Genomic DNA, 13,013 nt, shown 5'->3' on the forward strand with positions numbered 1-13,013 from the left:
ATGATAAAAGCAGGAGAAACAAGGCTACAATAAGAGATACATCATATGATACAAAGCATATGGAAAACAGCAAAAATGTCAAGAAAGTGGGCCATAGCAAGAATATGCCTAATACCCAAAAAAAGTGACAAAATATGATGTGAAAACTACAGAGATATTGTGCTTTGTACTTTGCTATAAGAAGTTTACAAAATCTTGACGAAAATCATAAATAAAAATCTAAATTAATACACAAAAAAGATATTAAGCCAATATGAGGCAAGATTTACAAACAATAGATCGACGATCGACTACGTGGTATGAACATGGGCCTACGATAGAATAAATAGACAAACATATGTACGAACTAATGAAACAGATAGGCCTACAAAGTAAAATCGTAAGGATAAAAATGACTATGGATAACACAACAAACTAAATAGCATGGAAGGATCATAAATTAAATAATTTTGAAACAAGGGAGGGTTTACGATAAGGAAATTCTATTAACGACAAGTAAGGAAGAACTAAAAAGATTAATAAACAGTATAAAAAAAGAGACAAACAAATTTGTTTCAGAATTCGTTCAAAAGAGTTTCAGAATTTACTTACCTGGTAGTAAAATTAGACGAATAGGAAAGAGAAAACAAAATGTTGGACCATTGCTATTATTCATGAAATCCAAATATGTCCCAATAAAAACAAAAATTTAAGTCTACAAAACAGTTAAGACATTTAAGAAAATACAGGGGAGGAAAATACAAATAGTAATATATTCAAATGGATGATCAACGCAGAGCTTGATGAATTATATAAAGAACTACAAATAACGGCGGTAATAAAAGCACTGAGAATACGATTTTTCGAACACATTCAAAGTATCGCAAATTAAAGAATGCCGAAAATGATAATATCACCATAATATTATTTTGTACCATTAGTAACGAATCAGAATAAGTAGGTCGCGTTTGAATTTTGGTGTTACAGAAGAATCCTACGAATATGATGGACTAGAAATATGTCAAATGCAAAAGTTACTAGAAGAACAGGAAATGAAGCTGAAATAATATTCACTATAAAGAGAAGAGAACTTGAGTACTTAGGCCATGTTATGAGAGGGCAAAGTTACTCATTATTGCAGCTTATTATGCAAGGCAAAATTCGAGGAAAGCGAAATGTGGGAAGTCGAAAAATATCGTGGCTTAAGAACTTGAGAGAATGGTTTAAATGCAGTAGTGCAGAACTATTTAGAACGGCAGTCAACAGGGTTCGCATAGCCATGATGATTTACAACCTCGATAGAAGATGGAACTTAAAGAAGAAGAATCCGTGAAAAAGCGGATAAGTCAAATTTTTGTAAAAACAAGATATCTAAATCTTAAAGAGGTTCTTTTAATTCCGTCAGGTGAATAAATAAGTAATTCAAATTTGCAAGAGCTTACTTGGTAGGAGCCCGTAAATATTTGGATTTGACGATTTATTTGGTATAAGAACCGGCATATTGACTTGTCTTATTGGAAGAGTTTAAAATATTTGAAAAAAGACAGTTGGTTTCGAAAAATTAGTTTACGAACTTTTTAAAATATTTGTATGAAATAATGTATCTTAACTTAACCATCCGGGTATTTTATTTGATTAATTTCAAATAATATACGACAAAAGTTGAATAAAATATTTATTATTGAAGCCATGTTAGAATTGCTTCCTAAGACAGAAAAGTTTTATTTCACGTTCAGAGCGATTGCGAAAGCCGTTCTGATGAGGCCTATTGGGCCGAAATACGTATAAACGAATGCGTAAGCTTCCCGTACGTGAACTAAAATCTTAACTGTCTTTTCCTTTTTATTCCGATATACTCTGTACGAGTACTAGAAACCAATTCACTAAGAATTTTGCTTAGTTGAGGAGATATGTTGTGGAATGCAATTTTTAGATTCCCCATGTCTCTCTTAACATCTTTATCAACGTCTGTTTTGCCTTGCAATTTTTAGAAGGCACAGATTAAAGCGGAATTCTTGAATTTGGTTTCGAAAATTAGTCTACGATTTCATTATCAGATGTCGCTACATTGCGTCTATACGAAGCCATGTTAGAGTTCCTTCCTAAGACAAAAAAGATTTATTTCACGTTCAGAGCGTTTGCGAAAGCCATTCTGATGAGGCCTATTGGGCCGAAAAACGTATAAACGGATGCGCATGCTCCCTGTACGTGAAATAAAATCTTAAATGTCTTTTCCTTTTTATTCCGATATACTCTGTACAGACTGTGTACAGATATACTGTGTTTATACAGACGACCAGCTGACTGGCCCTTCAATCACCAAAGAGGAGATAGAAAAGGCAATATTCAATTCAAAAAACAATAAGGCACCTGGACCAGATGAAATCCCGTCAGAAATACTTAAATTACTGGATGAAAGGGGAATTTCAGCACTACACAAAATATTTAACTTAATTTATGAAACTGGCTGCTATCCTCAACAGTGGTTACGCTCTACCTTTATTCCCCTGCCCAAGAAAGTCAATGCAAAAAGATGTGACGATCACAGACTCATTAGCCTGATGAGTCACACTTTAAAGATATTCTTAAAAATACTACATCAAAGAGTATTCAAAAAATGTGAATGGGACATCAGTGACTCCCAGTTCGGGTTTAGGCAAGGTTTAGGAACACGAGAAGCAATAGTAGCAACACAGGTGCTGGTCCAAAATTGTTACGATCAGAAGAAGGATGTGTTCCTATGCTTTTTAGATTACCAAAAAGCGTTTGATCGTGTCCAACACCACAAGTTAATGCAGATCCTCAAGAAAGTTGATATAGACCAAAAAGACATAAGATGCATTGAAAACTTGTACTGGCATCAAACGGCACAGTTAAAAATAGAGAATTCTATATCCAAACCCATACATATAAGAAGGGGCGTTCGACAGGGATGTGTGCTTTCCCCTCTTTTATTTAACATTTATTCGGAAGCCATATTTCAAGAGTCTCTGGAGGATGCAAAGATGGGAATCAAAGTGAATGGAGTACTGATCAACAACATACGATATGCTGATGATGGTGTCTTAATTTGTGACAACATAGTCGATCTTCAACAACTTGTCACTATAATCGGAGAATAAAGTAAGCGAATGGGATTAGAGATTAATACCAAAAAAACCAAATTTATGATCATCTCCAGAAACTTGGATGCACTTGAAAACTCCACCATAACACTGAATACTAAGTCCATTGAAAGAGTGAGTAAATTTAAATACCTGGGATCGTGGCTTTTTGAAGACTGGGCATCGGACAGGGAAGTAAAATGTCGCATTGAGCAAGCTCGACAAGCTTTCGTAAAATTCAAGAAGGTATTGACTTGTTCAGAGTTCGATCTTCAACTGAGACTAAGGTTTACTAAGTGCTACGTGTGGTCAGTGCTGCTATATGGCGTAGAGGGCTGGACACTCAAAACGAGGGATATAAACAGATTAGAAGCTTTCGAAATGTGGCTCTATCGCCGTATCCTAAAAATACCATGGACAGCGAAAATCACAAATATAGATGTCTTAAAAAAAATAAACCAAGAACGCCAACTTTTCGAAACCATTAAGAAAAGGAAAACGGCGTATCTAGGTCACATCATGCGAAATGAAAAATACCAGTTCCTCCAACTTATAATCGAGGGTAAAATTGAAGGCAAGAGAGGAATGGGACGCAAGAAAATGTCCTGGCTCCGAAACATAAGGCAATGGACAGGGATTAACGACATACAATCTCTGATACATATTGCAAGAAATAGAGAATTAATGGAAAATGTGATCGCTAACATCCATTAGTGGATTTGCATCTAAAGAAGAAGATACTCTGTACGAGTACTAGAAACCAATTCGCTAAGAATTTTGCTTAGTTGAGGAGATATGTTGTGGAATGCAATTTTTAGATTCCCCATGTCTCTCTTAACATCTTTATCAACGTCTGTTTTGCCTTGCAATTTTTAGAAGGCACAGATTAAAGCGGAATTCTTGAATTTGGTTTCGAAAATTAGTGTACGATTTTAAAATTTTTTTCTGTTTGCGATACGCGATGTTTACATGATACCGTTTGAATGGGTAATGATACAAAAAAATGTTCTAAATTATAAAATTCTATAACAAAATATCTTGGTATAGAAGTGGTACTAAAAATCAATCCTCGTATCTAAAATTATACCTTTTTAATTTGAGTAATTTCCAAGGCCCACACACACAATTCATAAAGGTCCTTCCCTGTAAATAACAAAAGTGCCAAACGAAAAATTATTCACACACAATAGCCGTCTTTCCACTTTATCTAATGGTAAATTCCATAGCCATTTACAAGATAACCATTGCACTTGTCGACCTTCAACAGAAAGGTCGAAATAAAATAAATTTACCAAAGGAACGTCAAAAATTTTGAGATAAAAAATTAAGTAATAAAATTAATTGAAATATAAGGAGAGAGAACAGTATATAATATATATATACATATAGGTTTTTTTCCTAAAACTAAAGTGGTATTTTTGCAAAAACACAGGTCTTAACACGAATACATTAAAATTAGAAACATCCCATCTATTAAACGCTTAGGTTTCCTAAGTTATGCGACGTTGGTTTTTAACGGAATATAAACAAAGCGAACTGCAGACAACAATACAACACAAAAAGCCATTTACATCAAAGTGGCTTCTCTAGAACCGCTAAAATAAGAATGAAAAGAGGAAACTCCTCAAACTTCACGCCAAGTTCCGCTTTTCTCCTGAGTAAACCGATTAATGGAATTACAGTTGGCAGCAAAACCGCTTGATTTGGTAATGATCTGGGGAAACTGGAAACTTTTTAAAAAAGTCTAAGTGAACGGAATATATTGATATTTCAATCAATATTACGATACAGTAAAAAATATAGCAATTTATACTAAATAAATATAAAAAAAATGCACTTTATCATAAATACATAATATTTTAAATGATTTATTCAAAGCTTATATAATGAAAGCATTAAAAGCAGTAAACAAATAAGTACATTAGTATTTATAAAATGCTGCTACATAGTGGATGTGATTCTTTTTGTTAATTTCGTAATTTTCATGTTTCCTATCCATATTCACTCGCCGCGCCGTTTTATCTGTTTCATTTGCAAGATGTGGTTAATAAAGTATAAGCCAACAATAATAAAAAAAACTCAGAAATATTATAGCAAATATATATTTAGTATTTTCTCTCGTCTGGGTAATAGTCGTTTATCGATTGTCATCCTTTCCCATGTATATTTATGAATATCGTTCTGTCTAAAGGACTTATTCGTGATTTTTAATTTGTTATCGAAAAAAAAAGGTCTCAATTCATAGAAGTTAATATTTAAATGCTGCTCTATATTTGTTTTCACCGGTAAAATAAAAATATTTCCATTCTAACATTTAAGTTAACACCAATAATCATATCTTTCAATTGCATTGTATAGCATTGTATTATCGTCCACAACTAAAACAAAAAAGAATCTTTGAGGTTTGTTTTAGATAGTGTGTCCTTATATTTCTTTTTAAATTTAGCGTTTATTTATTGTGATTGTGATCCAAATGCTTTACAATTTTAAGTATATTTTTTTTTATTTTTAAAGCTTAACATGCCTTGAAGGGCTTTGAATGAAAAGTTTAATTTTCAATTACAAATGCTATTTACATTTATTTATAGAAAATACATTTAATATTTCTTATAGTCTTTTTATACCTTTTTTAACCACTTTCTTTCATTACCTTCTGTCGTATTCTTTTCATTTTTAATTCTTAATATTACTTTTTGTAAGTTTTCATATACGCTGTCCTTTCATTTTTTTTTTGGTCTACCTTCTCTTCTTTTTTGTCTTGGCATAGTGCATTCTGTACCATCTGTGAATAAGTCGATAAATCAAAAATATAAACTTTTCAGTATTCTTTGGATTTATGTTAATTAGAGAAGCAATATGGTTGGCCCTTCTATCCCGACTTCCAAGTTCGAATAATTTTAAAAACATTTACCCCGATCTTCAAAAACCTTTTACTATATTTCATACGACATGCTTTTAATGGCCTTATATTTCTAGGTTTTACGACCTTCTCTTTTCCGGTAGTGTAACTTTTACCAGCATTTTTGATTTCTTTACTTTCCTGTCTCTGCTTTCGCGTTCTTCCCTGTTTGTTCTTTTTTTCTTTACTATTTGGCTCGTTTTCCACTAAAACATTGTCTTGCTCTTTTTCATTTGTTTTTACTAATCTTTTCCTGTTGTCAGATTGAATACAATTTCAGTTTTATCTGGAGCATAGTTCAAGTTTGCACCTTTGGTACTATTGTTATTTTCTGGAATAAAACGAATCAAAAGTATTACTTATCTTACCTGCAACTTAATCATCACTTTTCATAAAATGATCTTATGCTTGCAAAGAAAGCGGGATAAACGATGCTGTCATATGAATCCAAATTACTAATCTGGTTAGGGTCAGTTAAATTAAATGTACTTGTCGACCGACCGGGATTAGCATTAATACACTCTACTTCTACAAGATATGTCTTAAAACGCTGGCGATCCTTGGCGCAAATATCTGTTTTATTATTTATCTCCGAAAATAAAAAAATGGCTGATCAAAATATCAGGAATTACAGAAAACACTTACCTAGTTATAAAAAACTTAAACAATACCAAACTGAAAGATAAAACAATAATAGTAAAGCAATAACAGCAAAGAATAAACCAGATGTAAAATAGAAATTGATGGCATCAGTATTGAACAAGTAATGGAAATAAAACACCTGGGAATTACACTGTCTAGCTATGGAAACCTGGACAAAGAAGTAAGAGATCAAAGTACAAAAAGCAAATAGGCGGACAGAATGACTTAATAACACTATATGGCGAAACAGACACATTAACACTGAGATGAAATAAAGAATTTATAAAGCCAGTATAAAATCAAGAATGACATATGACTCAGAAACAAAACCCTACATAGAGACAACGCAAAGGCTACTGGAAATGACAGAGATGAGAGTATTGAAAAGAATTACAGAAAATACGCTAAGTGATCAAAAGACAAGTGAAGACATTAGAAGAAAATTTAACGTACAGTGTATAAATAAATAGACACAAAGTAGAAAAAAAAAATGGAATAACCATATAAGCAGAATGGAGAAGACCCGTGTCGTCATAATAGCAAGAGATAAGTCACCAATCGGCAAAAGAAGTATCGGACCACCGCGCAAAAGATGGAGTGACAACCTCCCATAGAGGTATTAATCCGCCAATGAATAATCAGAATTGCTTATAAAGACTATGAAGAAAAAGAAATTAAAATAAAGTTTATATTCGTAAAATAGTGGTGCTTTACAACCGTTAGTGAAGTGTCTCAAGAATAAGTTATCGTTTTTTCTTCAGAATTCTCAATGATTTATCACACATAGTTCGTCCAAAAATCCATATCTAAATATCGAAATCCAACAATTCAAAGTAAGTCATTGTTTATTATAAAACTTAAGAGGTCGCTGGTGAAATGATATTAGATAAATAATAATGAAGAAAAAATGCAACATTTTGTTTGTAAATAAATTAGCAAATACAACTGTGAAATTAACTAGCCATACTCATTATTGTTGTCTGTACAAAAAACATAGACTTACCCTTTGAAATATTGAAGTCGTATTCTTAGCCAGTGGAATCTCGTTGGTATACCACGTCGGGAAGCACGCCGCCGTCGATAGGACGAGAACCGATCACTCTAGGTACGTTTGGTTCGCTGTCTTGGGATGAAGTGATTTAAGATTTAAGACGGTCAGAAAAGAACCCTCTAACCGTTACGTGTGGTCTGTATACCAAGAGGGTACACCAATAAATCAGTCTATTGTATTGCGATTTTGAGTGGCGATAATTTAAGTTAATTGTCACGGTAATACGAAACCGTACACTTGTTTCAGTATTTGTGACCCAAAATACAAAAGAGAAGCCAAATTCTCCGTACTTAAAACATAATAAATGAGATAGTAAGTTTAACAATTTTACGAAATAACAGGAAGCAATATATTTTAACAAAGTCGTTAGAATACAGGATTGAATTAGATCACATTATAGTACACTAAAAGAAACATATTAAATGTAAAAATATAAAAAGAAATAGTTCATACTTTCCCAAACAGTCATCAAATCATTTAATTAACTCATTCTTGTTGTTTTATTTCTTTTACTGCTCATAAAAATGTATATCCTATTTCGAGTTTGTTCAAATTAATTAGTAGTAATTTAATAAACTCAAATCTATCTTATATAGAGATATATTTTTGATTTGCTTATGATTTTTTGTTACTGGAAGCTTCTTTGAACAAGATTTATTATGTACAGGTTATCTTTTATTTCAAACTGCAGAGGTTTTGTGCCTCTTTCATTTCTTGTACCTATTACGTGGCAACCCGCTGGTAATTATTCTTTGTCTTTTCGTCTTTTATTACTTTTATTTTTGCCTTTGAACTCGCCAACTATTAATAAATAGTGAGATTTTAAATTATTCATTTTAATTATTCATATCAAACAAGTCCAAATGCTTACAAAATTGTAATTTTTAGTCATAGATAAATAATCTAAACTTTTTTATCCATTTGTAATGTCACATACCAGTTTATATTTCTTGCAAACCTTTTCTTGAATAATAAATTTCTTAAATGTATCTATCTTCTATATTATTATCAAATAATAAGTTAACTTATGTATTATTTTGCAGATATGTCATTTCCATAATATATCACTTTCAAGCAGCGACTTCTATCTGTCTGGATTTAAATAATTTCTTTGTCTTTATACATAAAAATGTGAGCAATAGAAAAACTTTCTTTAAAAATTTTATCTTTGGCTAAACTCGTACAAGTAGTTTCCATTACATCTATCCAAAGCATAATTTATTGGTTTCCCCAGCAGAAAAGGAGAGTTAGGAGAGACTTGACGGGGACTTCGGAAAGCTTTATTTTTGTTTTGGTGGTGTTAGAAGAGAAAGACACTTTGAGTAATAGGCTTTTTATGGCCATTTTATGTCGCTTCTGTTTTGAATCTAAAAAGTTAAGCTTACATACTGGTTTCAGATTTGTGAGAGAATAGTGGTTTTCTAAATTGCTCTGTAGTTTTTACTGAAATGTAAAAGATTGTATCAATTAGCTAAAGCTTTTAAAAACAACACCTTGTTTTAAAATAAATATATTTTTATTTTATTGGAGTGACAAAATGCAGAGACAAGAGATACTTCTAATTGGTTTTTTTATTCTGTGACTTAATTTTTTACGCTCATTTTCGTTTCTCTATACAATATATTCATTTACCAAAAAAAAAGCAAAAATTTAAAATATTTTAATTAACAGAAGTCGACAACCAGTCAAATTTCACCTAAAGGCTAAACAGGTCTGATTTGATAATATTATTATCAAAATATAGCTTGTATTTTTGAAGTTATACTTCTATACGCGCGCTCCACGTTGGAAATTTGTATGGGAGTGAATCTGTGAAATCATTACATATGTAAGATAATGAGTAAGAGAGAGACAGAAGATATATTTTCTCTCTCTTCCTCTCTCGAATATAAAAATGTTCCTTTTGTATATATAATTTAATATTATATATATTATATAAAGATATATATATATATATATATATATATATATACATAATATTATACATATAATAAAATATTTATTAATATTATTATTCATGTGATACGTTTTGTATTATTTATTAAATGTTCATAATTATATTAGTCTTCTGTATTTCAAAATAATAATCTCAATAAATTACTGTATGATCCAGAACTGTCAATTTGAAATACATTTGTGTCATGTCCTCGGTAGTATAGTAGTCAGTATCCCCGCCTGTCACGCGGGAGACCGGGGTTCGATTCCCAGTCGGGGAAGACTTTTTTATTAATATTATTACATGGTAAATTAAACATATATGCGTAAGTAGAAAAGTTATGTATATTATTGTCATTTTTAAATACTTATGAATATTGCATTTTAATTTGTATTGTATTATTATATTGAATTATGTTGCACTGTATAGTAGTGTATTTTTTATGTATATTATTGTCATTTTTAAATACTTATGAATATTGCATTTTAATTTGTGTTGTATTATTATATTAATAACAAAATAAACAATGAATTTTAATGCAGAGTATGTGTAAAAAAATTTTTGCATTCAACTCCTTTCATACATATATGAAAATACAAATATACATTTTCATCAAAATATTGATTCAATCCTTCATTTACTATACTCCTATTACAGGTCAAAAGTTGTTTATTAATTGTTAGTAAGTTGTTATTAATTCTGTTTCTCTTTCTGCTATGTCTTACCTATAGCATTACATATGTAATGATTGTGCAGATTGACTCCCAAATAAATTTGTAACGGCGAATGCGTGTATAGAAGTGTAACTTCCACCGGCAGTCCCACTGGACTGCCACACCCGTTTTTTTTTATCTGCATTACTCACTGAGGGTTATTCGCAGGAGGACCAAATACAATAATTACAATATTAAATTACAAAGTAAATTACAATTTCCGTTCTTATGTTAGGTAAAAATTAAAGTTCTTTAATACCAAGATTTGTGAAACAAATTTTGTTAAGGATATTAATCCTCTTTTGGTAGTTACATAAGTTTTTAAAATTGCAATTAGCTCCTAAAACTTGCGATATACTGTTAGATATTGAGTGTTTGTGTTTTTCCTTGAAGTATTTACGAAAATTTGACATACTATGTGCTACATATTATTATGATTTCAAATTTGGATCTTTTATATTTTTTAGTTGATTAAATATGCCTTAGGCTTAATGTTGTAAAAACAAATAAATTTATTTTAATTAATATTTAATCTTAGGGGCTCCTTTTATCGTTAATTATAATTATAATTATATATTATAAGTGGCTTCAAAGTATTCTTAAGGCAGTTGCCTTTGAGAAAATGATGATAAACTATTAAATAGGAAGGAGATAAACTATTAAATAATATATTAAAAAAGAATCAAAAAAAATTATTAAAGTCACATAATTTTATAATTGATCAAAATCAATAACGATATCAATATATATATCGCAGATACAGTATGCACATAAAGGGCGATTTGATTTAGATATAAGGTAATACACATCGTATACACAAACGAGCGACTTTAGGGAATAACTGAGAGTCAATGTTTTTTTCGCACCATAATTTTATTGTAGTCTTATTAGGGTGTAGAACCGACTGTGACTGGTGACATTCAATCTCCCATATACTTCGAACTTCTTGTTTAACGAATTTTTACTGTCGAGTTGATTTATTCCATTTAAAAATTGATTTTACGCGTGTAATTGTCATTAAAAAACGCCGATCTCTTTAACGATGTTACTCTGGAAGAATTGGATGCCATACTGAACTCTGCAGAAATCGTAGTCCTAGCCGGAGATTTTAACGCACAACATGCAATTTGGGGATGCAACAATACCACAATAGTCGAAACAACTCTTCCAAGATTTTGTGAGGATAGAACTAAGATGTTATTTGCATCAAACGAACCTACAATAATTAACCCCGTCCAAGGACAAAACAATTCAACGTTGAACCTATTCATCACCGAAGATGTCATAATAGAAGATGTAAGGACGCACTTCGAATGCAGTTCTGATCACAAACCGGTAATAGGAAAAATGACATCAAGAGTGGACCTTCTTACAATAGAATCAGTGAATATATGGAGATGAAAAGAAGCAAATTGGCCAAACTACAAAAGATAACTTAAACAAATGGAAATGAAGAGAGAACTTGAATCAAAAGAAGAAGTGAAAAAAAATAGAAGCAATAACACGAAAAATTCAACAAGCTATGGAGGACAACATACCCAAGCGATTTAAGCATAATAGAGGTCTAATCATATCAAACGAACTGCAAAACATCATCAAGGACAGAAATAGGGACATAAGAGCTTTTCAGATGACAAGAAGACAGGAATTCAAGGACTATGGAGACGAACTTTCCGAAGAAATAAGAGTAAGATTTAGTGCTCTCTTAGACCTCTAAGGAGGAAGTCGCACAGCAAACAAATGGCACAACAACATCAGGAAAGCTGAAGAAAACCATGTAAACGTGTGCTGAAATTAAAACAAAGAGGAAAACAAAAGATGCCCTAAATCATAGACGACGAGGGAATACACTTTCAAACACAAGAAAAAATGGATGCAATCGCTAGAAGAATGGCAGCAAAACACAGACAAAACCAAAACATGTCAGATGCAAGAACCATAGAGGAAGTCAACACAGAATACGAAAGGATTCAAAAGAAGAAACGAGTTTTTAGTAGAGGAAGAAGACTAAACCAACCCAACAGAAGTCGCCAAAATCATTAAAAGATTAAAGGGAAGCAGAGCTCCAGGATCAGAAGAAATACACAACATTGCCCTTGTAATGTATCACCGACATACCCAAGGGAAACAACCTCACCCCCAAACGCAATCGTTAATCAGTTAGCCGATATGTGCAAGTCAACATAGCAAGTAAATAAAAGAAACAAAATAAGGGGTAATTAGCCTAGAAAAGAATATTTAAAATTAATTAAATAATATTTCAATATCCAAATTAATAAGAATAAATTCGACACAGTTTAAAGTATACACTTCATGTTAAAAACAAAGAATAACAATTGACCTAGTTATGACACAAGCCTGAATGTTTAAAAAAAATTACGACACTTTAGACCTTGTTGGAAAATAATACAAGGTACGAATTGTTAAACAAGTGATAAGAATTGAGCTGACTAAGAAGTTTTACATGGCGTGATCCAGTTTAACACATGGAATAGATGGCATAATCAGCGAAAACGTAGAAACAAAGCTCCACTTCGGACGTGACAAAAGAATCTAGGGTACGAGTTGGCAGGAGATAAAAAAAAAACAGAAGTTGGTAAAACGGGCAGAAGGTTCTTGCGACCGAGCCAGGCAGTGAGAGTCGGGGTCGTCAGTCGGCAGTCAGCGCGGCAAGCGTTTAGCTCAATTA

The 13,013-nt window shown here is 31.8% G+C and overlaps 1 protein-coding gene across 1 annotated transcript in view; it reads left to right on the forward strand.

The window, feature by feature from the left end:
• Positions 1-13,013, forward strand: part of rdo (leucine-rich repeat domain-containing protein reduced ocelli) — a 354,658-nt gene that overhangs the window by 314,775 nt on the left and 26,870 nt on the right. The window lies entirely within an intron of this gene.

This window comes from Diabrotica undecimpunctata, chromosome 1 (assembly GCF_040954645.1).
Source record: "Diabrotica undecimpunctata isolate CICGRU chromosome 1, icDiaUnde3, whole genome shotgun sequence".
Classification (NCBI taxonomy): domain Eukaryota; kingdom Metazoa; phylum Arthropoda; class Insecta; order Coleoptera; family Chrysomelidae; genus Diabrotica; species Diabrotica undecimpunctata.